The 24,861-nt window shown below is 47.5% G+C and overlaps 1 protein-coding gene and 1 non-coding gene across 4 annotated transcripts in view; one reads left to right on the top strand and one right to left on the bottom strand.

Annotated features, from left to right (window-relative positions):
• The window catches only part of LOC144125366 (uncharacterized), a 187,013-nt gene that overhangs the window by 90,676 nt on the left and 71,476 nt on the right, over positions 1-24,861 (bottom strand). The window lies entirely within an intron of this gene.
• On the top strand, positions 17,947-18,020 carry TRNAL-CAA (transfer RNA leucine (anticodon CAA)). The gene has a single exon. It is a non-coding gene; the product is annotated as a tRNA-Leu (tRNA).

The following is a 24,861-nucleotide window of genomic DNA, read 5'->3' as shown; positions in this document are numbered from 1 at the left end:
ATTGTTTTTTGTTATTCCTGTCAGTAACTCTATGTCATGACTTGCCATTTGGAGATGTGTTTCTAAGAGGGAAGTTTGTTGCTCTTTTTCGATTGGATGCTGCGAGGAAAAGTTGCGTGCAAAATGTATTTCATGTCTAGTTTCATCAGTGTTGATGTAGGAGATTTAAAATGTTGTTACTTCTGATCCGATTAGTGAGAATGCATTTCCTTGCAATGAAAGAGAAGACAAAAGTGATGCTAATTATGAAAAGTGATGATAATTTTAAGTTGTAATTTTAATGTTAACATGTGTCTGTCTTCCGCTGCTCTCTTTTTGATTTTTTTTTAATAACTGTGCTCTTCAATTTTACTTCTGCGAATTACTGCGCCATAAACAATTGCCATTAATTCGAATACTGTCTAACGTCTTCATGTAAGTGTATAGAAAGTACATATACCAAGATTATGGCATGAAATGTTTTCCGTGCTTATTGGAAGCTTGTTTATCTTCTGTACAATTCTTTTCTGCTGCTTTACCATCTCACCTCTTCTCAGCTCTGTCAAGTACAAACTATAATTTTCCTTGGACGCGCAGTTACTTCTTCCTTCTTTTCTTTTTCCCCTTTTCACTTATTTTCCATTTCATCTATAAGCATAACACGAAGATAAAGCTTGTACTTCGATAGAGTCTATAAACTGTCTCTTGTCGTTCTCGCTATTGATTTTTTTTTCCTGTTTGGTTCGATCCCTCGGAAAACGTCGCAGCATCCGAGGCCTCCCCAATCTTCGCCGGACAGCGCCGGGTAGCGGCGTTGAAGGACATCCCGCTATGATGGATGAGGCGCCAGAAAAACGTCATTTATTCGTCTATCACGTCCTCCTGGGCCTCGGAGACCGGCGCCTCCTGCTACTCCTGTTTTCCCGCGGTCGTGCCGCGGCGTCCTGGCAGTTTCGATGCTTTATATCTGTCGCTGTTGGGAATGCTGATTAATGTGGCGCGGCGAAATTCGCCTCCGCTGTTGTAGTTCCTCTTTTTCAACCGTGCCTCCACTCTCCCTCATACTTACTCTCCCCTGACGTCCGCCACCGCTTCAGAGTATCTTAACTCTTTGATTCTTTGGAGATAGCATGATCAAATGGCGCAGATCATCATCTGATCGATTGCGGACAGAAAAAAATCGAAACGCTGTCCTGACCGTTTTCTTGGGTATCACGGAACCGTAAGCAGCCGAAACAAGGAAGGAAGAAGGGAAGTCGAAATATGGGTTTAAGAGTAACGCAATAGGAAATTTTATGCCCTGATATCTCTTGAAGTTGCGCAGACATACATTAGGGAAGCAGCGTGAGGTAGTGCCGTGGATAGTTATGTTTAGATTAAGCGGAAAAAACTGAAACCATTGGTATTTGCGTGAAAAGAGGATAATTATAATACATTTAGGAAATGCAATAGCGTTTTAAACTGTTGATGTCTTTGCCGGAAGTGACACCACTTTCGGTCTGGTTACAATCGTTCCCTCCAGCCAATGGGCGAATTTTATGCCTGACGGCAGATTTTTGTGTCCGATGACCGTTTGTGTTGCAAGAAGACAGTGTGCGTGAAAGAGAATGAAAATGCAGAGATTACGAGAAAATCGAACTCTGCATGTCGCAAGATGTAAATAAAACTTGCGAAGCAGGCAACCGATTTCTCTGTTGAGACATATTTAAGTATAGACGTATGTGCAAACTGCGTCAAAATTTTCCAGGCCACAGGGTTTGCTTTTGAGCCCTCTAGTAGGGAGTTTACAATACGCCCGAACCTTAAGATCTCTGCACATGGTATAACAAATATCATTATCACCTCTGAGAACCTTGGTAGCTTCATAGGCGTCTTCAGTGTCACGGTAAACTGCTGAAAAGCAGAACACATGGCCTGGAAACTTTTTGACGCACCACGTGTATGCCATGGTGACGCAGGTTTTGCGGAAAATGCAAGCCTTGTATACAATTATTACAGGTGCACACACTTCCGTTTATACTGCACTCGAGTTTCTTGTTTTGTAGTCGCTACGCGTTGTTGCTTCTGCTGATGTCGCTGCTGCTGTGTCATATTTGTTTTTGCAGAACCGACTACGTTGTTAAGATTAAAAAAGGCTGGCTCATTGTGGCGTGGAGGCTGGTAGCAGTTCTATAAATATTCCGCTTGATGAAGTAGGTAGCCGTTTACTCTAAGGATATTGCAATAGCGAACGCTTGCATTCACTGCAATGAATGCGCTTCTGTCGTCGTTCTTGGAGAATAGCGTAGTTGTTTTGAAGAGCTATGACCAACTCATTCGTGAATTGAGCTTTGTAGCTGCAGTTTTTGGTAACAGTTTTTTCGAGTATTGATGACGACGAGGAATCACCGCAGTGCTGTGAGGCGGGAGGTGACGACCTTCAACAAGTTACCGTCAACGCTTCAATCGCGATTCGTTACATCGCGAGCCTAAAACAGCTAGTAGGCGCGCTATCCAACGAGCCTTGGCGAGAAGCACATGTCCGCGTTGTAGGGCTTGCAAAACGCCGTGACAGGGCCGTCTATGTAGAAGTCCACTTACTACGAACCTCGGATACAACAAATTAAATCTGTACGGACATCGTGTTCGTTTTAATTGGGCTCGCAGTTCGGGTTAGTTCGGAGGAGCGTCGCGCAAGCTGCAGTCGGTGGGAGGAAGCTCGGAAAAGTTTGGAGGAACGTCGCGCAAGCTGCAGTTGGTGGGAGTAAGCTCGGAAAATTTCGGAGGAGCGTCGCGCAAGCTGCAGTTGGTGGGAGTAAGCTCGGAAAAGTTCGGAGGAGCGTCGCGCAAGCTGAAGTTGGTGGGAGTAAGCTCGAAAAAGTTCGGAGGAGCATCGCGCAAGCTGCAGTCGGTGGTAGTAAGCTCGGAAAAGTTCGGAGGAGCGTCGCGCAAGCTGCAGTCGGTGGGAGTAAGCTCGGAAAAGCTCGGAGGAGCGTCGCGCAAGCTGCAGTTGGTGGGAGTAAGCTCGAAAAAGTTCGGAGGAGCGTCGCGCAAGCTGCAGTTGGTGGGAGTAAGCTCAGAAAAGTTCAGAGGAGCGTCGCGCAAGCTGCAGTTGGTGGGAGTAAGCTCGGAAAAGTTCGGAGGAGCGTCGCGCAAGTTGCAGTCGGTGGGAGCAAGCTCGGAAAAGTTCGGAGGAGCGTCGCGCAAGCTGCAGTTGGTGGGAGTAAGCTCGGAAAAGTTCGGAGTAGCGTCGCGCAAGCTGCAGTCGGTGAGAGTAAGCTCGGAAAAGTTCGGAGGAGCGTCGCGCAAGCTGCAGTTGGTTGGAGTAAGCTCGGAAAAATTCGGAGGAGCGTCGCGCAAGCTGCAGTTGGTGGGAGTAAGCTCGGAAAAGTTTGGAGGAACGTCGCGCAAGCTGCAGTCGGTGGGAGTAAGCTCGAAAAAGTTCGGAGGAGCATCGCGCAAGCTGCAGTCGGTGGTAGTAAGCTCGGAAAAGTTCGGAGGAGCGTCGCGCAAGCTGCAGTCGGTGGGAGTAAGCTCGGAAAAGCTCGGAGGAGCGTCGCGCAAGCTGCAGTTGGTGGGAGTAAGCTCGGAAAAGTTCGGAGGAGCGTCGCGCAAGCTGCAGTTGGTGGGAGTAAGCTCAGAAAAGTTCGGAGGAGCGTCGCGCAAGCTGCAGTTGGTGGGAGTAAGCTCGGAAAAGTTCGGAGGAGCGTCGCGCAAGTTGCAGTCGGTGGGAGTAAGCTCGGAAAAGTTCGGAGGAGCGTCGCGCAAGCTGCAGTTGGTGGGAGTAAGCTCGGAAAAGTTCGGAGTAGCGTCGCGCAAGCTGCAGTCGGTGAGAGTAAGCTCGGAAAAGTTCGGAGGAGCGTCGCGCAAGCTGCAGTTGGTTGGAGTAAGCTCGGAAAAATTCGGAGGAGCGTCGCGCAAGCTGCAGTTGGTGGGAGTAAGCTCGGAAAAGTTTGGAGGAACGTCGCGCAAGCTGCAGTCGGTGGGAGTAAGCTCGGAAAAGTTCGGAGGAGCGTCGTGAAAGCTGAAGTCGGTAGGAGTAAGCTCGGAAAAGTTCGGAGGAGCGTCGCGCAAGCTGCAGTTGGTGGGTGTAAGCTCGGAAAAGTTCGGAGGAGCGTCGCGCAAGCTGCAGTCGGTGAGAGTAAGCTCGGAAAAGTTCGGAGGAGCGTCGCGCAAGCTGCAGTCAGTGGGAGTAAGCTCGGAAAAGTTCGGAGGAGCGTCGCGCAAGCTGCAGTCGGTGGGAGTAAGCTCGGAAAAGTTCGGAGGAGCGTCGCGCAAGCTGCAGCCAATGAGAGGAAGCTCGGAAAAGTTCGGAGCTGTAGCCGAATGGAGGGAAGACGATGAAAAACGAGAAACACAGTTGTTTGTACGTGCGAATGCAATAAAGAAGAGGCGAAGAATGAACAGATGCTGTCGCACGCCTGCAAGGTTTAACTACGTTAAAACCCTGCCACTTTTTCATCTTGTGCTTTCCGTTCCTGTCCGGGGTGTGCGATAATTTCAAACCAGCTAGCCCATGTATACACACTGCTTATAGCATGATATTAAAAGCAATAGTTCCTGGAAAAAGAGTTAAAAAATGATTTAGAAACGCGCAAAATAGTGACTAAGCGAACCTTTATTGTAGATCCTGAAATAACGTGATACGTAGCCTACCGTCTGGATTACGTTGGAAATCCGGAATAGCGTTCAGAAGCAGGACAACATGCAGTTTCGCATCTCGTCTAGAACATAAGTGTATTAGTTAAAACGGCGCGCTTAAAACGTATTAAAGACGCTTCAGTAAGCACTGCGTAAGAGATGCTAGTATCGCCTTGTTTTCCACTAAACTCAGATAGATTTTCACGCTCTTTGCTTCGTTTCAAATACCTTACTTCATTATATGCGACCTAAAGTTGAATCCACCAAAACGCTCGACCATATTTGTGCGTTAGAGTTTAGTGTGGTACTTAACTATCACGGATTACCTCTCGTTAAATACACCACCTTGAAATCACCTATTCTGCATTCCACCGCTTCTTCACTCACTCACTCTCTCACACATTTCAACAAAGCTAGCGTGTAGGTGAGTTGCTATTGGCGTCGTGCAGGGCTGTGTCGTGCTTTTTGCCTTTCGTCCACGTTCCTTTCGCGCTGTTGCATTATGGGAGGTAACTTAAGTACTCCATTACTCACTCTCCCACTCACTCACTCTTCCACTCTATCTCGCACTCATTATCTCTCTCAGTCAATCATTCTCTCACTCTCTCCCTCTCTCTCACTTATTGACTCATCACCTGCTCACTCGCTCATACTCTCTCAATCAACTCTGTCGCTTATTGACTCACTCACTCATTCTCCTTCTCACTCATACACTAACTTTCTCAATCGTCCTTTCACTCGCTCGCCACTCACTCACTATTCCGGTTCCTTATTTGACCTGCTTATTTGGGAGCTGATACTTCATGCGCAAGCCATAAAAAAAAATATAACGTCGTATTCGGCGCGATGATTCTTGAAAACATCTAATTTCGCCTTCTTCAAAAGTGTGAAGCACAGCGCGAACATGGACCTTCCTAGATTTATTTCGATCCCCAGCTACCTTCTTTTCCTTGTAAGGAAATGTCGACATTTGTCTGCTGCTATAGCATGTAAAAAGTGGTACACGCCGAGGGTTCAACGCTCAGGTAATGTAATTCCTTTTCAAGACAGCAGTTTCAGCGAAGCCCATGTAAACAAGTCATGGGCAATGCTAGCAGCTGCAGGTACTCGCCGTAAAGCGTCCGCGAGCACCCACACTTGCTCTCTCTCACGCGAACACGCCTCGCGGCTCTCTTCCTGTCTCCTCCAGAAGGACCTCGACAAAATCAATCGACAAAATCAATCACCTTCTCCGTATCTGCCGTCTTTGCCGAGATACGCGGCAAAGACGGATTCAAGAATAATGAATAGGCTGTCTCACAGAGAGACATTTTCTTTCCTATCCTTCTTCTTTTATGCGAGAAGCGTCTTCCTGCGCACTTGTAATCTCAAGAAGCCAATCCTATTACACTGGGCAAACTCAATTTACTTTAAGGTATGCCTCTTGTAGCATGTAAAAGGAAGTACGAAGAGGGAAGCGAGCGGCCAAGCTTAACGTTACAACACGCGTAGCAGCGTTAGAGCAGAGAATCTGCACACGTATCTTACCTCTACATCGTGCAGCAAACGAGAGCATTGAACTCAGGCCGCGCCTGAGTGTTGGTACTCACGAAGTGGTGTCTACAGGATAGTCCAGCTGGTACGATATCAAAGCGCTCATCGCTGTGAGAGGAATTTAATCACCCGCTGCACCACTCGAGGCAATTGAGTACAAAATCGATTTGAGGGAAAGCTTCCTTACTGTTGATGATAACGAGACCCCAATCTAACCTTGATAAACTACGATTACAACTTGTACGCCACAGTTTTGCACCTCCATAAATACCAATTTAACGCTACCTGGTTTTGGTTCTTACTTTTTAGAAAGAAAGCAAATTTATGATGTTCTTGTTTCTTTTTTTCTGGTTTGGGCGGGGGGGGGGGGGGGGGAGGCAACAGATGGGATCATATATTTCTTTTTTATTTTTTAATCGCTACTCTTACGGCGCTCCATGGGCGCTGAATGTGCCGGCATTGGGGCTCGTAAAACAAGCTGGGTGTACAAAATCAATCTTTCTTTTTTCTCGTTCATTTTGGGCAAAAATTATGCTGCCGCACCAATAGGCCCGACTTTTTATGCGCATACTCTCTTTAACTGGATACCAAGACACCTTTGGCCACGACCTATACTAAGACAGCGTTTAGTTATTTAATTTTTTACGGTTATTTGTTTAAGTAACAACAAAAAGAAAGATAACAGAGTTTAGATGCGAGACGTTTGGCTCTTCAGACCCTTTTTTTATACTGGTGATTAACTAATGCTTTAGAAACTTCATTTTGTTTTGTTAATAATAATAAAATTTATGAATTTACTTTTTCCTTATCCGACCGTCGACTGTCCTTAATTCGTCGTTGTTCTCGCATCCTTCCACTAGACAGAACGAAGGACGAAAACAGAGCGCAGAGCTTCATCCTTGCGTATGCTATTCTCTCGCAGTTGAAGTCATTGCCCTTTCCGCCGTCTCAATTCACCCTCTTGACTCTTCGCGCCCGCATCAAGGCAGCTGTGCTTGAATGTCGTCGTCCTCCGGTCTCTTTCAGCGCGGCTTCCTTTGAAATTTACATGCACGGCACTATTTTTTTCCTGTTTATCGGTCTTTGCTCGAAGCGACGCGCCGCAAAAAAAAAAGAAAGCTAGCCGAGAAACACTGGGCAAACAATGGCAGAGGAGTTGAAGCGAAGTGCTTCTTCTCACGTCAAAGCTTTTGTTGGGTGCAGCAGAGCAGCTGCAAGCGTGGCTCATGCCGTGAGGAGTAGCTAGGATAGCCGAGCACCAGTCTCTCGTCAAGATATCGGGGCTGCAGGTTCCTGAACAGGTTTACGAGCTACGTGAGGATAGTTTGCCGTATATGAAGAGATTTTAAGCTTGCCGCGTCCACCACAACATCAAAGGCAAGTAGTGCTGTGTAGTCCGCTTCCTATGCGCGATGAACTGCGTTCGAGTCCCGTCGCCACCAGAACTAAATATTTTTTTCCCATTTCACGCAAGCCTTTATTTGGCCAATATCGGTTGTTCAGTGGCAGAAACGCTAGAAAAAGTTGTCACAAGGTCTCCGAAGACACCGCACTGTGGCGACGGGGCCGTGATTTGCACTGCCACCCATGTGCATTCATCCCTCTCGTATAATAATAGCAAGCAAGTCAGCGACCGCACCGAGCGCCTACAGCTGGACCATGCGCTTAGGCCTTCGGAAATTCACTGTTTTAACGCGAGAGTGTTAGTGCCCCCTTGTCGGAAAAAAATTGTCCGGCGTCGGCGTTGCCGACCGTTTCAAGCCTCGCAGCCAGAGGGAGCGGACCTTGTGGCATCATCACAACCTGGCAATCAGATTATGAGAAAACTGATAATTGTAGCAGGTGGCAGTTCAGTTAATGGTTGGTCGTGAGAGGTTGCTCAGGAAGGGCAACGTGGGTCTCACAAGCCCCACTGGTGGCAGCACCTGCCATCGCAGGGCAATGGCGCATCACCTAATCTTTGCACCACTACGCCAGGAGGGGTATGAGGTCTCCCAGCGATCTATGAATGTAAGCTCATAATGAACGATTCGTCATATATGGGCACTAATCTATTGGCGCTATCATGTCACACCGTTAAGGCGGAGCTTAAGTGTCCTCTCCAGTTTTTTTTTTTTTCTCTCAAATGGGTCACAAGCGCTCGCTGTCCTCGTGCTCGATTTTCTTAGGGAATCAATTGTAGAAAAAAAGTGTGATCCAATCTAAGTAACCGAACACGAGAATGCATGCTCTCAGAGCTTGCGTTGGGTCGGAAATTTCTGTAGACACAGTGAATGAAGTTCTCGTCTAAAACCTTTCGTGTGCATACGTAACCAATGTAAACTTCCCCACGCAGCACATCGATAAACCCTAAATGTGCTGCAGCCTAAATAAACAAAGGAGCTTTGAAAACATTGTTGAGCAATACTAATCACTTGCGAGCGGAAGCAATTACTCGCAGTGCAGTTTATTAAAAAGCTCAAATCCAGAGACAGTATATCGCTCTCCCTTGAGGGCTGACTTCCGAAAATGTGAAACGACGAAGCATACGCAGGAATGTGTCCAGAGCCACTACTAAGGAGTACCGCGGGGTTCATAATGGCACAGTGACTCTCCGAGAATGAAGGTCCTTGCACAGTGCACTACTGATCCCGGATTGAGTACTGTTTGTCACTTGTTAAAATGGCGCTTTCGCAACTGTCTGGCTGTGGAATTACTGGCTGTTCGGCAAGGGGGCTCGAGCTTGTTTCCGCGTGCTCTGCGCCTTGACAGCGCTGCACCTAACTGAACAACTGCGAGGGGGTAAGGGGTTAGCTGCGCGCGGGGGTGAAAAGGTAAACATTACGCGTGCACTAGGCGACAGTGGAAGCAAGAGCGTAGCAGGAGCCGCAGGAAAAAGTACGGCAGCGAAAACAATACTCCGTCTGTTGTTTGCGCTGCCAGTTCGCTTTGCGGAACCAGGAGCGAGGCAATGAGCGGCGTCTAGGCCCGTGTCTTGTGGCGGCCACCACTCGCTCTCCCCCCACCTCCTGAAAGAACAGAACTTTTCGCGGCTTGCGCGTCGGCGCGTGCATCGCTGGAGAAGTTCCACCTTCAGGTGCTGCTGCGAATGTTTTTGCGTGCCTGCACGAGCGTGTTTTGATAAAGCACTGCGTATGAACAATAGCAGTATGCAAAGTTCTTCGCCGATGTTTTCAGCCGTGGGTTCCTAGTACACGGGAAGGCTGGTAGCGTCCGTGTGAGCGGCCGTGTTTCGATGCTGCTACGAATTATTATTATCTGTTTTATTTGGCTCATGCCAAGAAGGTTTTGGTTCGCATCAATTCCAGCAGCAGTTCATGAAGGCAGCGGCACTGCTCATTCGCCTGTCTTCCTCGTGACTCTACGCACGATAACAAATACTCACGCAAGCAACATGCAGCTATTCGCGGAGTTACTTTTGCGAAAACTGGTTAAGGGGGGTTTAACGTCCCAAAGATACTCAGGCTACGAGGATCGCCGTAGTGAAGGGCTCTGGAAACTTCGACCACCTGGGGTTCTGACATCGCACAGAACACGGGCTCTAGAATTTAACCTCAGTTGAAATTCTACTGCGGCGGCCGGGATCAAACCTGCGTCTTTCAGGTCAGCAGTCGAGCGCCATAACCACTGAGCCACCGGGGCGGCTGTTTTCGAAAACTGCCATGACGGTTATACATAAGTGCTAGTTCATCAATAACACACGCAAAAAAAGCGACAAGGGAAGTGGACATTTATCACGAGCATCCGGATAGGGAAATAGATCGCCAAAAGCTATGAACCCAGGTAGGAAATTTGTGGATAAAAATAATGAAATCGAAAATTCCAGACATTCTAAAACAGAAATTAATCACGACCACTTGCAATGCGTGGAAACTAGAACAGGTACTTTTTCTTGTCCTCAAATTAGCACTACTTTTCTTCTGCTTACTGAACAAAATCTGAATATCTCCGTTTTCTTCTTCCATCTTCGGTTCTTTGTACTTTTTCTGCATATTTTGCTTTTTTATGAGCCTCCAACTAAATCTACCAACCTAGTTTTCCTCTCCAAAGTTAGTCTTTTTTTTATTTATTCCCTGCATTGATTTCTATTTCATCAGAGCGCGAAGGCCGCTTTATTCTATTAGCAGTCGCCCGCTTGCCACGAGCCAACCTATCGACTCCCGAGCGCCGGCGACCTCGTTAGCGTACGAGAGATAATCGGAGTTCAAAAACTAAACCACTCCCTTCGCACCCCAAGAGACCAGCCTGGGAGGCACGCAAGGGAGGCTCGCAAGCTAGAAAGAGAGAAAGATCACCGCCAGTCGTTATCTATGCGCGCGACGCATACTCGCAGATCGCGTTCCCAGAAACGTGTGACCAGGCGCCAGTGTATAGCGCCACAACCGCAACCGCCGCCGCCGTTATCGGGTGAATCGATTCCCCTTAACGGATTCAGCAGTGCACTGCTTATGAACCTGTCTGCCGCAATCAGGAGGTCCCGCAGAAACACGTTTATAACGCGCGTGCCTGCACACTCGCACACACTGACGTAGACCTGTATGTGCGCGCCGTGGGCTCCCTTCTGGGAAAGTGCGGGAGCCGGGAGAGGAAGGAAACGGGAAGAAAAGGGAAGAAATAAGGAGTCAACACAATGAAGAAGGGAGTAAAAAGGCGAGGAGATGGAAACGGGGAGAAGTTGAAAACGACCGAGGCGGAGAAAGCAGAGCGTGCGGGACGGTGAGGTGGTGTGGGAAGGTGGGGGAAAAGGCAGTGGCGTGGTTTGGGGAGAGGCGGGGGAAAAGGCGAGAATCGTGGACGACGACGGCGACGAGGGAGGAAATATAGCAGCGCAGTTCCGCGGGGCGCGAACAATGTTATCGCCCCGGCGGATGGTCATCACCGAAGCAGCGAGCTTATCGACTTTCGAGTCGCGGCGCGGGAGGAAAGGACGGCGTCGGGAAGGAAGGAGGCCGCCGCGAGAGACGGCGCGGTTTGTTCCCGCTAGACGGCTCGGCGTATTACTATACGGCACGGGTGGCCCCTTAGCGAGGAACGACTGCGTCGCGCAAGGGCGCTGCGACGGGCCACTGTGAGAAGGCAAGGTACTGCGCTGTGGCGCGGCCGCGGACAGAAAACGCGCCTTGGACGCTGTCACCCCTCTTTCCTTCCCTTACTTCCCGACTCGACGGCATGCCGGTAGAGGCCGCGTCGGCTGCCTTTTAATGCGGTTCCGCGCCTTTCTCTGTGGTGCCCCTTTCGCTGTCGACTCCGATTGGAATGACAATGCCGCCGTCGCTGACGAGATGCGCGCTTTCGACGCGCTGTGCTCAACGGGGAAAAAGGCTCTCGCTCACTGCTTGCTCGGCGCTTATATGAGATGTAGCTCTGCATCTCTTGTCGCTGTTTCGCTTTGATTTGTCTGGAATATCATTACTATTAATATGACCATTATTATTACCATATAGTTGTTGCTGCTGTTGTGTTCTTCTATTCCACCATCATAATTTGCTAAAATGTTGATGCAGCCAGTCAGTGGGCACTGCGAAAGATAGAAGAACATAATGGGACGTAGAGATTTGTAGTACGCAAGTATTGACCTTCCTCTCATTTAAACGCCCTGCTCCCTATATATGGTGTAAATATTACGATTGTCCATTCTCTGAGAAATACCCGCAAAACAAGCTGTCAAACAGAGGGCCTTACTGAATTCAACCCCGTCCGACTTGGCGAATTCATTCTGTTTAAGCGTGTCAAAAGTTGGAATAGTCTGCGACGCTCAAACCCTTCGAATAAGGAAACACGACCGCAAAACAACATAATACGGGAGTAATGACTCCCTTATTACAAATCCACTATACCTTGGGAGATTCCCCTAAAACATTTCACCAATGCAACATAATGTTACCAAGCCCACTCTAAACCGGTGCTCCATACAGAAGCCGCGCTGCGCCATCCACAAAAAAGACCACTTATCGATCGGCCGATTGATTGATTGATTGATTGATCGATTGATTGATTGATTGATTGATTGATTGATTGATTGATTGATTGATTGATTGATTGATTCACTGATTGATTGTACTTTTCTGTCTGAAGCGGTGTTCGGGCCTGCTGAACAAGCACCAGAGAGAGAAAAAGAGAATGTGCTCGATATCTTTATAAATGAAACCGGCATGTGAAAAAATGATTACCATTTCAGGACCGTCTTTCTCTGCTAGCTGAAACATGCCACTGGCATTTTACTTGGGGAGGCTTAACGAAAGGTCAGCTTCATGATAAGGAATTTATTTCGCACGGGCTTCATTCCTTCGCTAAGGTCGTGACCCCGTAAGCCCTCCTCATTAGGCACAAGACTAAACTCATGCCTTCGCCGAATTCCATTATTCAGTGACTATGAACTGCTCATCAGCAACACGTCCCTCTGAAGAAGAAATAAAGGTAGAAGACTAGAAGGAGAGAGACAGCGACCTTTACGCTAACAACACATCGCAATTCAAAGTCTTCATCGCAGCGAACACCGATCGGATTACACATTTGCCGCCTTTCTTCTCTTGCGAGCTAATCTCGCATGCGCATCGGCTTGGAACGCTGCAACACGTGCTGTTCGGAAGGAATCATCTTGCCTTCATTCTTTTCAGAGCCTTGCATACTCCCGCCACGCTGAAGCTGTGCACTTTTGTAACACGATCCTTGCGCGGGGAGGTAAAAAGGGAGAGAAGGGGAAGGTTCCGCTAACAAGAACTGCGACTAGAGGAGCGGCAACACACTGAGAGAGCGAGGAGAATAAGCCGAGCAGTGCAAGCCACTTAGGCGTCGTGTAACACGAACGCCGCCTATTATTATGTAAACGAACACGACGATGACGACGCAAGAGCCGAGGCGCCAGCCTGTGAGCCTGAGCGTGGTGCCGTCTAATGATGAAGGCCACTTGTATAACACGCGCCTGAGCGGCGCTCTATCTGACACGAACGAGAGCAGTTGATGAAGGAGGCAACAAGCAAAGGGCAGCCGACTTCCGCTTTCTCTCCTTTCATCTCTTTCTTTCTATCCTTATTTTCCCTTCCGTTCCTTCGCCAACCTTTGGCGAGCACCGCTACCACTCAGAGCGACGGGAGGCCGGCATATGGCGAAGGAAGAACTAGTAAAGAGGAGAAGGGGCTGTATCAAACGAAGAGCCCACTGAAAAGAGAACGCTCGAAGTGCTAGCACTTCTTAACGAACCTCCACCGCGCCAGCCTCTCATCTCTTGAAGCTGATCCGGTCCTCCGATTTTGATTCTTTTGAATCTCCCTCTTTTTTCACGTCTGCTAACTTTTTTTTTTTCGCTGTAAAACCGCGCTCGGTTGCGGCTCATTAGCACTTGAGCACGTTCTACTCTTCGTGTGTCTACAAGCTTTCCAGCTGGTAGCGGCTTCGCTGCTCCATTTGGCGTCACGCTTTTCGGTGAAGCCTTCGCTGGGCGTACGCGACTGCGGTTAGGCGCCTGGTTTGCAGAGTTTCTCTTCCTCGCTGTCGAGCAGCGTTTTTCTTCGCACGAAAATGTGTCGCTACAGGGTTTATTCAGGCCGGGATTTGTGATGACGATTTTCTGAACTCTGGCTCGTGTATTGTATTCACGTTTTTATTCGGGAAGCTGGTGCAGGTGTGTGAAGTTAAACTTTTCGTTACCTCGTTAGCATCCGAACAGGAACCGCTGCGATGTCGCTTAAGGAATCTGCGAAATCAGGACTTGAAGCGCCAAGGACTCCAAAGGTGCTTGCGCATATGTCGAGTTATGCCTCTTTGCTCGACGATGTCCCTGGTGTCGATATGTATCGTTGCTCTCTAGCTGTAAGTTCTAGGGTCTCATGATTATAATTGATGCGGCGGCAACGCCTTGCAGTTTGTACGAGTTCAACGGCTGGCGCTTGTATTTTCTTTTGAACTTCACACTTTCCACACTAGTGCCTCCATTTTTGCATTCGCCATTTATGATGCAGAGTGGCCTTATCTAAACAAGGTCGCCTGTCTTATTCTCATGGTGTGCTACACCTTTTCTTATACGGTACTATCCTCATGCTTCGCTGCACGCTATGTGTCTATTGAGAGCCAGACAGCCTGCAAAAAAAGTTTATCTTTGTCCACTGAGTGCTCAGCATAAACAGTGACGCTGCAATGCTGTGTCGTTTGTCATAAATAAGCAATGACAAATTTTATCTCGTAGGCATTCATTTGTTGCGGAGCACTCTCTTTATTTTGAAAACGTTCATTTGTGGTTGATTACGCGCTTTCTTTTTTTCTTTCCGACGTAAACTCTCACTGGACGAAAGATAAGGGTGTTTTAAGGCGTAGGTGATGGCCGGGTAAACTTATCTGACACTTTGAACTTTCGCTAGGCAATAGCACCTCGAACAGGCACATACAAAAGCGTGCATACAGGCAGAAGCACTCGGAAGCATGCACAAGGGCATGACAAGATGATGCTTGACGATATGAACAGAAACAAAAATACAGAAAGAATGGCCCAGCTTCGAAAGGCCATTGCTGCGGACAACTAGTATGGCGGTCATTTCTTTTGGAGGGGCATCGATGTAAACGTAGAAGCGGCACGCTAAATGAATTGATTTATGGACGTGTTCCCAAAACCCTGCGAGCCGGAACGGTTCTCCCTCGCGGAGCGCCCGGCAGCGGCCTCGCCGTATCCATCTTGCACTGGGGCGGCCGCGCAGAGACCACGCTGGCGCGGCGCTGGCCTACTTTTCCTCCGTCGAAGCAACCGACGCCACCGCCGCTGCCGGAACGTCACGGTGCCTCCGCGCGTCGTCTACGGCTAGGTGAGTCTGCTCAGGGAATAATCGATGACGCCCAGCGTTCCGACACCACATCCTTCTCTCCTTTTCTTTTCTTTTCTTTTTTCTTCCACTTTCCTTTCGACATCTTCCCTTCTGCTCTTCCTCTTAGCTTCCTTTTTCCCCAAACTTTCCCCACATTTTGTTTGCACTCGGCACGAACGCCCGTATACTTCGCACATTTCGCCTTCTTTTGGCAACCTTCATCCGCGTTTCTTCTTCTCTTTGTTCATCTTTTTGTTTTCTCGGTGTCCATCAGGTTTCACTCATTCTCTTTCTTTCTCTCTCTCTCTCTCTGTCTCTCTCTACCTTCTTGCGTTTCTGTTTGCCCTTCATTTTCTCCTCGGCTCGATTCCTTTGCCTCGATTGTTCCAGTCAGTCTGTCCGGGCCGATGATTGCTCTTTATTTACCGCTTTCGCTCGTCGCGTCGTTGTTTGTGACGCAGTTCACCCTTCCTGTTTTTTTCCTTCCTCCCTTTCTCCTTACCTTTCTCTCTTTGAATCTCCTTCCTCGTCCTCTCCTTCTCTTTAAACTCGATCGCTTTCACCAGACTTCAAATCCTACCTATTCCATTTTCTCTCCTGGCCGGGACGCCATCTCTCCGTACAAAGGCAATATCAGCGCCGCCTCAATCCTTGGGCGGCGTCATTTGTTTTGTTTGTCGTATACGTTATTCCCGCTGCGATCTGGACGCGCTTTGTCCGCAGTGTGCGGCTTCCGTTTACTTTTTTTTCTCTTGTTTTTCCACGGCACTGATTGCATTGTTCCAAACTTCCATTTCCAGGCCCGGCACCGCGCTTTTCGGGGCAACGCAGCGCGCTGTTTTGTTCTTGCTTTGTGCCCAAGATCGCCGCTGCGAAAGAACACCATAAGCATCACGAGTGTCTCCCACTTTTCAGCCCGTCATTTCTGTTTATAGCTAGTAATCCAAGCTGAGAAGGGTTGGCTTATTCGGTACGCGCGGGGGAAATAAAAATGGCTGTAGGCGCCCGAAACGCTAGCGGCTACTCGTGCAGGCAGACAGGCATTCCCACTGATCTATTTTCGCGTTATATTTCGTGTGCCCCCCACCAAGCCGACAGTCGCCAGCGAACGACCTTATGTTGTGCGCATGCGCGAAAATGCTAGAATACTTGTGAGAGCAAGTAACAGCACAAGTGAGAGCCGCAATTTCCTTTCATCCAGAGGGGAAATGGTTTAGCGTTGTGTCTATAACGCATAAACCAATGGTTCGAATCCCCTTTCTCCTTATACTTTTTCTTGCCTGTTTTTTTTTTAAACTAAGCATTAACAGCACGTAAATTATTTACCATTTACTTCCGGGGATGTGTTTCCTTTTTGGTTGCTTTCTGAGATACTTTCTAGCCCAAATCGCCGTTTCAAACACCACAGGATGTCTGTTTCTCGCTCGTCTTTTTTTCCGCTTCACGCAAATCATTTACTTTTCTCTTCAGAATGTTTTAACTGTATAGGTTGCATTCTGAGATGTTTTGGAGCCAAATTCGCAGCTTAAAAAGCTGCGGCACGAGCCTGGAGGCGAAACCTGCACTGAGCCGTTGCGCAGGCGCAGAATAACAGGTCGCGCGTCGGCGGACATCAGGTCTTTAAGGGCCCAATAAGTGAGAGCGGAGAGCAATGGTAATGGCGAGAATTACGATTGAACTTGCATGTAATTCATGTCATATTACCACACCTTTCCTCTTCTTGGCCTTCACTTCCTCCTGCTTTTTCTTACTTTGTTTCTAACGGAAGCTCTCGTAGAAGCTTGCATCGACGCTGGGTAGCATTGATGTTCACCCACTGTTCTCCAGTAGTGGAGATCAGTGTGTTCTCTTTCACAGCACTAGCCCTAAACAAGCCTATACGGTGGCGCTAGAATGTTGGCGTTGTTGCTTCAAAAGCGAGGGCAGATGCCCACGGTGGGGGATTGTCCAGAATGTTGTTGTTGTTGTTGTTGTTGTTGTTGTTGTTGTTGTTGTTGTTGTTGTTGTTGTTGTTGTTGTTGTTGTTGTTGTTGTTGTTGTTGTTGTTGTTGTTGTTGTTGTTGTTGTTGTTGTTTTAAAAACGATTGCATATACCCACGGTGGGGGATTGGCCAGGGTTTGGTGCAGATCCAAACAGAAAAAAACTCATCCAGGTTTATCTCAAGCCGCTCATAAATTCTTCTCCTGTAATACTTGTTCCTCTCCTCATCTTCCTCTTCTTCTAAACTTACATAAATACCACGGATTAGGCTGTCCTCCAACCAAAGCGGCAATTTATTCAGTGTACGCTGGATGAAGACACGGGTGCAATTTATTGTCACCCGAATTTGTTATTTAGTGCGGACGCAAACTTAGATCTGAAGAAATTAAACGTGCAAGATTTAGATTTCATTCCTGCGTTTAAAAAAAACTAAAATTAACAGCACGCTTGGGCTTTCTTTTGCGTGTGCCGCAGAAAGGCGCGGCACGGAGGAGTGCCCTGTGCTTTCGAGCAGATGAGAGCAGCACGCCGACCACATTGGGCTTTAAGGTGGCCTCACTGGGTGGGTACAGTGCAAGAACGCAGATGTCAGCCCAGCTTGAGAGCGAACCTTGAGAGTGTTCACCAGCGCCACCCTCGTCCATAGCGGTGGACGTAGCACGTCCTGTAATACCGCAAGTGTGACGTAGAACGTCATCTAATGGCGAGAGCAGAAACTGTGCGAGAGCCCTCTTATGCTACCTATGGCATCAAGACTGCCAGAACCGAGACCCCCGTTAAGCTATTAGTAGACAAACAAATGAAATGAGGGGCTCGTTTGACAAACATATTATGGAAAACAACAGTCACCGAAAACCCAGGTGCATAGGGGATTTTTTTTCTATTTTTTTTTATTTCTAGTGCCAATCAATTGCCTTTAAAGAAAATTACTTATAAAGCAGCAGAAAAAACAACCATGGACGAGGGTGGCGCTGGTGAACACTCTCAAGGTTCGCTTACATGCAAACATAAATACCCGCGAAAGCAGCAGATTGGACAGCCGTCGCCGTAGCTCAGTTGGTAAGAGCACCGGACGCAATATTCGGAGGTCGTGGGTTCGGATCCCACCGGCGGCATGGTTGTTTTTCTGCTGCTTTATAAGTAATTTTCTTTAAAGGCAATTGATTGGCACTAGAAATAAAAAAATAGAAAAAAATTCCCCTATGCACCTGGGTTTTCGGTGACTGTTGTTTTCCATAATATATATATATATATATATATATATATATATATATATATATATATATATATATATATATATATATATATATATATATATATATATATATATATATATATATGAGAGAGAGAGAGAGAGAGAGACAGAGAGAGAGAGAAACAGAGACAGACAGAGAGAGAGAGACAGAGACAGAGAGAGAGAGACAGACAGAGACAGAGAGAGAGAGACAGAGCGACAGACAGAGACAGAGACAGAGAGAGAGACAGAGACAGAGAGAGAGACAGAGACACAGAGAGAGACAGAGACAGAGAGAGAGAGAGACAGAGACAGAGACAGAGAGACAGAGAGAGAGAGACAGAGAGAGAGAGACAGAGAGAGACAGAGAGAGAGAGAGACAGAGAGAGAGAGAGAGAGACAGAGAGAGAGAGACAGAGAGAGAGACAGAGAGAGACAGAGAGAGAGACAGAGAGAGACAGAGAGAGAGAGAGACAGAGAGAGAGAGACAGAGAGAGAGAGACAGAGAGAGAGAGAGGGAGGTTTATTTACCCTAATCAGGTTCCAGGGATGAAGAATCTAGCGGTTAAGCGTTTGTGTCAGGTATCTATCTCTCCAGAGTGCTTACATTAAAATTTTGAATTGAAGATGAATAACAGAGTTTAATTAGAAGTTTTTTCATTATTTTTACGAATTTTCTCATTATGAGTTTTCTTCCTTTTTCAGTCTGTAAAAGGCTCTTGAGATTAGCTGTGCATTATATTTGAAACACTGCGGCTTGAAAGAGTCGGCCCTTGATTCATATTTCCCAGCTTGGCTACTGAGATTCCAGGTCATTCGGAGTTAAGTAGTACTTCGGTTTGAGCATAACCTCACTGCCTTTCCGTTCGTCATTCTCTCTCTCTTGGTTTGAGGTAGTTCGTGTGCAACCGGATTTGATTCCAGAGACGGTGCAGAAGAGAGAGGGACAAACAAGGCACATGAAAACAACGCCAGTCCCGCTGCCTTCATCCATCTTTCACTGTTCGCGTCCCTTTTGCGTCGTACTTAGAATCCATTTCACCTATGGAGCTCTTCGGGTACGAGATGCTCCATTTTTTTTTTACCTATTTACTGTACAAAGCTTGTTTTCTAACTTCACAGTAAGGGAAACTTCGAGCGCCTTCTTTTATATTCGATTCGGATCGCGAGAATTTTGATTATTTCACTTATACTCTGACAACATCTTCTAGTTTTCGTCTGATGCGACAGGAAGTCAGATGAAGCGACAAACTAGAAAATTTGCTAGAATAACCTGGTCACTGTAGTCGATAACCGTAATAGCTGGACTTCATTCGCAGTGGCCATTGTCCTGGAGCAGGCTCAACTCAGCTGATCCTGATGTTAATCATCATCATCGTTACACCCCGAAAAAAAAGAGCTCTAGGCCGGGGCAAATCTTGTGCGCATTAGAAAACCGGTGGGTACTCGGCGGCACTGACGATCGAACCCAGCACCTTCCGAATTAGAGGGGGATTCTGTACCGCAAGGCGGTTTAGTATCCCGGCCTCTATTAATGCGAAAACATTATATGTTCCATTAGCACAGAAGCCGGCGTGCGTCGATGTTCATGCCACTCAATTCCTCAGTGGCGTCATCATGCTCTCGTATGACGTCAGCAGTAGACCATAAGACAGTGACGTCTACAGCAAAGAAGAAAAATAAAAATTTCTTCCGAAGGCGCGGAGAATTGAAGCAAGGACCTTCGTCGCGAGGCGTGCACGCGACACGAAGGCCACAACATCACTTTTTAACATGGTATTTATTACTCTGAAAATATGTTACACTTACATGAACTATAGTTAAAAAGGTTTTAGGGAACACCGCAAAAGACTCCTCAAAAAGACAGTGTCACAGCGCTATACGGAAGGTAAGGCTGAGCACTTCACCAGGAGAGAGTGCCACTCCGAATAAAACTCGGTCTGCTCACACACTTCCCTCAGTTGAACAATGATTTGGCAGATATGAGATGCCGAAACAACAGATTCACGTGCAGTTCCATCATTCGAGGTTTCTATAAGCTATGTTGTCCAGTCAGAAAAAACAAACATACCAAGAGGTTCGTCCACATTTTGCACTGCGACGAGGTATCGAAATTCATCTGAAAACCGTGTTACATCTTGGCGAATAAAGGTGAGCCTATTGTATGCGTTTCCTTACGACTTTATGCTAATGAGTAGGTGTGTCATTAGAAAGGAAGGTATCTTCAATGGACCGCGCAACACAGCTCATGATGACTGAGTACTTTCGCATCCAAAGCACGTAAGCAGTCTTAAGTGTCTTCTGTAATTTTTTGTTTGTTTTCTCTTTCAGGTATCCGCTTTGCGAAACAGCTTCTTATTTGCGAGAATAGCAGCAACCTGCCGGCTGAAAGTTGTACCAACAGGCACGATGTAACACTTTCAGCAAGGCGGATGATAATGAAGGGTCACCCCCCCCCCCCCAAAAAAAAAAAGCAACAGTTGTGTTTCCTGGTCACCGTTTATAGTTCTCGTCTTTGAAAGCACTCCTCAAAAGTTGAGCACTTCGTCGCTGTAAGAAGTAGATGACAGAATCACGGGTGAGGATGTACGCCGCACAAACCCTCGAAGGCTTTATCGCTACCCCTATCCTCACTGCAAGTAATTTAATCTGTAGGGGAACTGGCTCTGAGTTGCGGTTGCGTAAGCCTGGCGAGTGCGATAACACTTAGCGAAGTCTTTTGAATGCTCCATAGATTACCGAGCTTGGTTCACTGCCCCCCCCCCCCCCACCTCCTCTCATCCAGTGTGGCTGAACAATCAAAGCAACAACAAAGCGCAGCGTGAGTCTAAACACGATCACCCTGCACCCACCATTGCTGCCTAGCTGATCGCAACACACACCGCTACAACAGCCGGTGTCTATTAACGAGCCTTTATCAGGACGCGAGGGCTGCAAAAAGAAAAGCAGAAACTGTACGCCGTACGGAAGGGGCGCATTTAACTTTAGAAGATAAAGAAAGAAACCAAAACGAGTTACCCCCCCCCCCCCCCCCAAACAAAAATAATGTCTGCGGTGGGTTTCCAAACAAAATGCACCCATACAGATGCACACCAGGCGCGTCGCTTCCAACGACTCTCGGCCGCTGCCGTCTCCCTTTGTTTCCTATGGTGGCGCGGCTGCTTTATTTATGCGCTTCCACGCGTCAGATGCTTAGCCCCCAGCGGGGACCACTCGCTCCATCTTTTCCTGAGGCCCGGTCGAGGCAATACTCGACGCACGACACACGGTTATACGGACGGCCGACGCTTTCGTTTTCTTTATTCCCCCAACGCCCTCTTCTCTTCCCAATGCACCCGCCTCGGGAGAAGAGTCCCGCCACAGCACAGGACTTTCTCTTTCCCCTTCCTCCTTTCCCGCCTCGACTGACGCGAGAAGGCGGTGGGCGCTCGCAGTGCGCACACGCTGATAACATTGTGGAGCAGCCGGCGGTCTTTCATTTCAGGCGTCGTTGTATTTCACGCCGCATTGCGTTCATTGAACGGCGGCCGAGTTTATGCCTTCTTGTTCTTATTCTCTTCCCCTCTCGCCGCCGACGTTTTTCGGCAACCCAGCTCGCCTTTTCCGCGCCGCGGTCCCTCCGCGGGGTCCCCTGTGGACCGACGGAAAAAGGAGGAAGCTTCCCTGTTTCTTTTCCCTTCCCGCAGCAAGCTACTCCCTCTCGGCGTTCGCCACGGTATTGGCTCCTTGCTTCCGCTCGCATTGCTGCAAGCTGCGCGCGTTCGCAGCCGCCGCGACCCCCCTCCCTCAAGGCACGCGCCTGTGCTGGTGTCTCGCTCGCCGTCGGTTTGCCGGCCCGTAATCGACGCTGCTCGAGAGGAAGCGGAAGAAGAGTGCAGTGGTGGTCCCCTGGTGGCCGGATGCGGAACTTCTCCCCCTTTCGCGTTCCCTCTCTTTTGACGGAACCGGACGGGGCGATAGGGCGCGAACGCCGAGGAAGCTGTCGTCGGGAATGCAATAAAAGGAGCGAGTTGATGAAGGCGGCCGCCGGCGTCTGCCAGTTTGAGGCCCGCGAATACTTGAACACTCTCTGGTGCAAATGAGTCAGTGGGCTCTGATGGCACTGCTGACGAGGTTGTGATAACAGACTGCGAGAGGGTGCAAATGTTGGGGTAATTACGTGGGTGAAATGGAGGCCGAAATTTGCGAGCTCGTTTTTGCTATAAGAATAATGTAAGGACCAGCATGTTCTTCGCTTCCCTAATCAGCAAATTAATTTCACATTGCAAAAGTTAATTAATGTTCTTCAACACCTTGTACAAAAAAACTTACTTAAGTGTGGCTCTTAGTAACTTTCTTAGCGCAGTCTCTCTGGTGCATAAGTTCATGAGCAGGGCTAGCTGCCCCAGACATTTATCGTAGATATTATATACGTCATTCACTGCCACCTTTATTTATTTTTGTGTAAGCGTGGGCCATGTCATCCGTATCACGAAATTCGTAGTCCTAAAACACGGGATGCTCGTGCATCGCACGTCCACATATCCACATATTTAGCCTAACGTACTACACGACGCGCTTCCAGTCATCATGTAAATTAAGCATACTCTGGGTCAAAGAAGCTCCAGTGGTTTCACTGAAATATGATATAATGCTAGTATAGATACGGCACTGGTTCCACAAAAAAATGAACTGCGTCACCGATACAGATCAAGAAGTTGTTAATTTACAAACTTTAAGACGCTTTAAAGCTGCAGGAAAAGCGTTATGAGGAGATAGGTTGGTATATTAGCGCGGCAGGCAGAAATAGCAGCAGCTGGTATTGCTTATCCATAATGACCTTCCAGGATTCATTTCTGGCTAACTAAAAAAATCACTTCATTGGCTTCGAAATAGTATTACACGGGCCTACTTCATTGTTGTGTCTTTGAGCGCATCTGTATGTTCATTTAACAAGCTTACAGTTTTCTGCACTTTATGAGGCAACACCGCAGATACAGCTGTGTGCTTGTGATTTTATGCAGTCTTAGTTCATCATCACCATCAGCCTGACTACGCCCACTGCAGGGCAAAGACTTCTCCCATAATTCCCCAATTAAACCTGTCCTTTGCCAGCTGCGGACACCGTATCCCCACAAAGTTCTTAGTCGCATACGCCCACCTACTTTATGTAATTGTATGTTTAGGGGGGGGGGGGGGGTAATTTTGCCCGGATGTAGGACGCTGACAAAACCACACTTTATCAAAGTAATCACTGCGAGCCCTAAAGGGAGCAGCCAAGCATCACGGAAGGTTTTTGACGTGCTTTTCAAAACGGCTAAACAATACAAGGCTGAATGAAACGGCTGAATGATCAAAACATAGTGCAAGTTCAGTTTAAACATTAAGTGCTGCACGCACGATTCTGGCATTTTTTAAAATTTTCTTTCAAAAGAGCGGCAAATTCAATATTGATACGGGGCCAGAATGGTTTGCTTAAGTTAACGAGGTTGCACTGCACCGTGAAAGAAAAAAATAAACAGCCCTCTTCTGTATTCAAGATTTCCCTCGAGAAGCGTATTTATCCGGTTGGAAAAACCGCGGCGCGATCACAGTGAATGGTTATATACGTTTGTTTCTTGTAAAAGAGTTTGTACGTCAGCATCATAGAACGTTAGTGCTAACAAAGCACATGTACACTTACAGGTCGTAACGTAATTTCAGTTCACGAAGTGAACATAGTTCATTGTTTTTTAGCGCGTGTCAGTAAGCAATACCACAAAGAGTTTCACACAAAAACTCGGTACAAATATGACGTGTGCACAGTGCAGGCATGTTCTCTTGAATAGAGTTACAAAGGAATTGCAGCCGAAGAGACACCGAGTGTGCAATGTCTGCTACGGTGCCTGCTAGTAGTTTCAAAGCCCCCTATTACGCAGACGATGTATTCCGAAATGCGCACTGTTCTGCCTACTAAATAAACATAGCTCTGTTTAGAAAGGTACCTTTTCGCATTGCGCCCAAGTTTATATTGGAGCGTTGTGAAATAACCTGCAGTTAACCATTGCTATGAGGCTCAAATTTCGTTCTTTAATTCAGAATATTTTCCTAACTTATTTGATTTCGTGCTGATAGTTTGCTAGTCTTCTCACCGATCTCTTCACAGCGCTTTTAAAGAAGAACCGCCTACATCTTGGATACTCCTGGCGCTTGTATAGAATTAACCTAGTACAGACGTTCTGATCAAGAGCTAAAGGAAACACTGCAGCGTCTGACATAATTAAATCTATTGTTAACGATAAATGAAAGGCGGGATAGCTAATTAAAACACAAAAGTATGCGAAAGTTTTTGTCGTTGACACCTGCGAAGGGTGCAAGTTTCTGAGTGATAAAAAGGCCGCAAAAGAAGAGAGAATGCACACGCAAAATAGCCGCGCTGAATTCCGATGCATGAGATTAAAGGCACCGAGTACACATTTCAAGTGGCACTATCTGAACAGCTTCGATAGCAGGAGAAGAGAACTCAGAGGAATCGGCCTTGCGCAGTCGTTGTAGACTAGCGGTAACGCGGTGGCGATACATTTGTTTGCTCCGAGCTTTCAGTGATTCATCCTACTGCAACATTCTTCAAAACATCTGCCGTCGTGTATGTTACATAAAGATTTCTTTAAAAAAAGATTAGCAAGATTACAAAAACAATATTTACGAAAGAATAGCAAGAGCAGGTACCGACCATTAATTAGTGCTAAAACACTGAGCACAAA

This window comes from Amblyomma americanum, chromosome 3 (assembly GCF_052857255.1).
Source record: "Amblyomma americanum isolate KBUSLIRL-KWMA chromosome 3, ASM5285725v1, whole genome shotgun sequence".
In the NCBI taxonomy this organism is placed as follows: Eukaryota; Metazoa; Arthropoda; class Arachnida; order Ixodida; family Ixodidae; genus Amblyomma; species Amblyomma americanum.
Note: the sequence above shows the minus strand (reverse complement) of the source record. Positions and strands in the feature narration are given on the sequence as shown.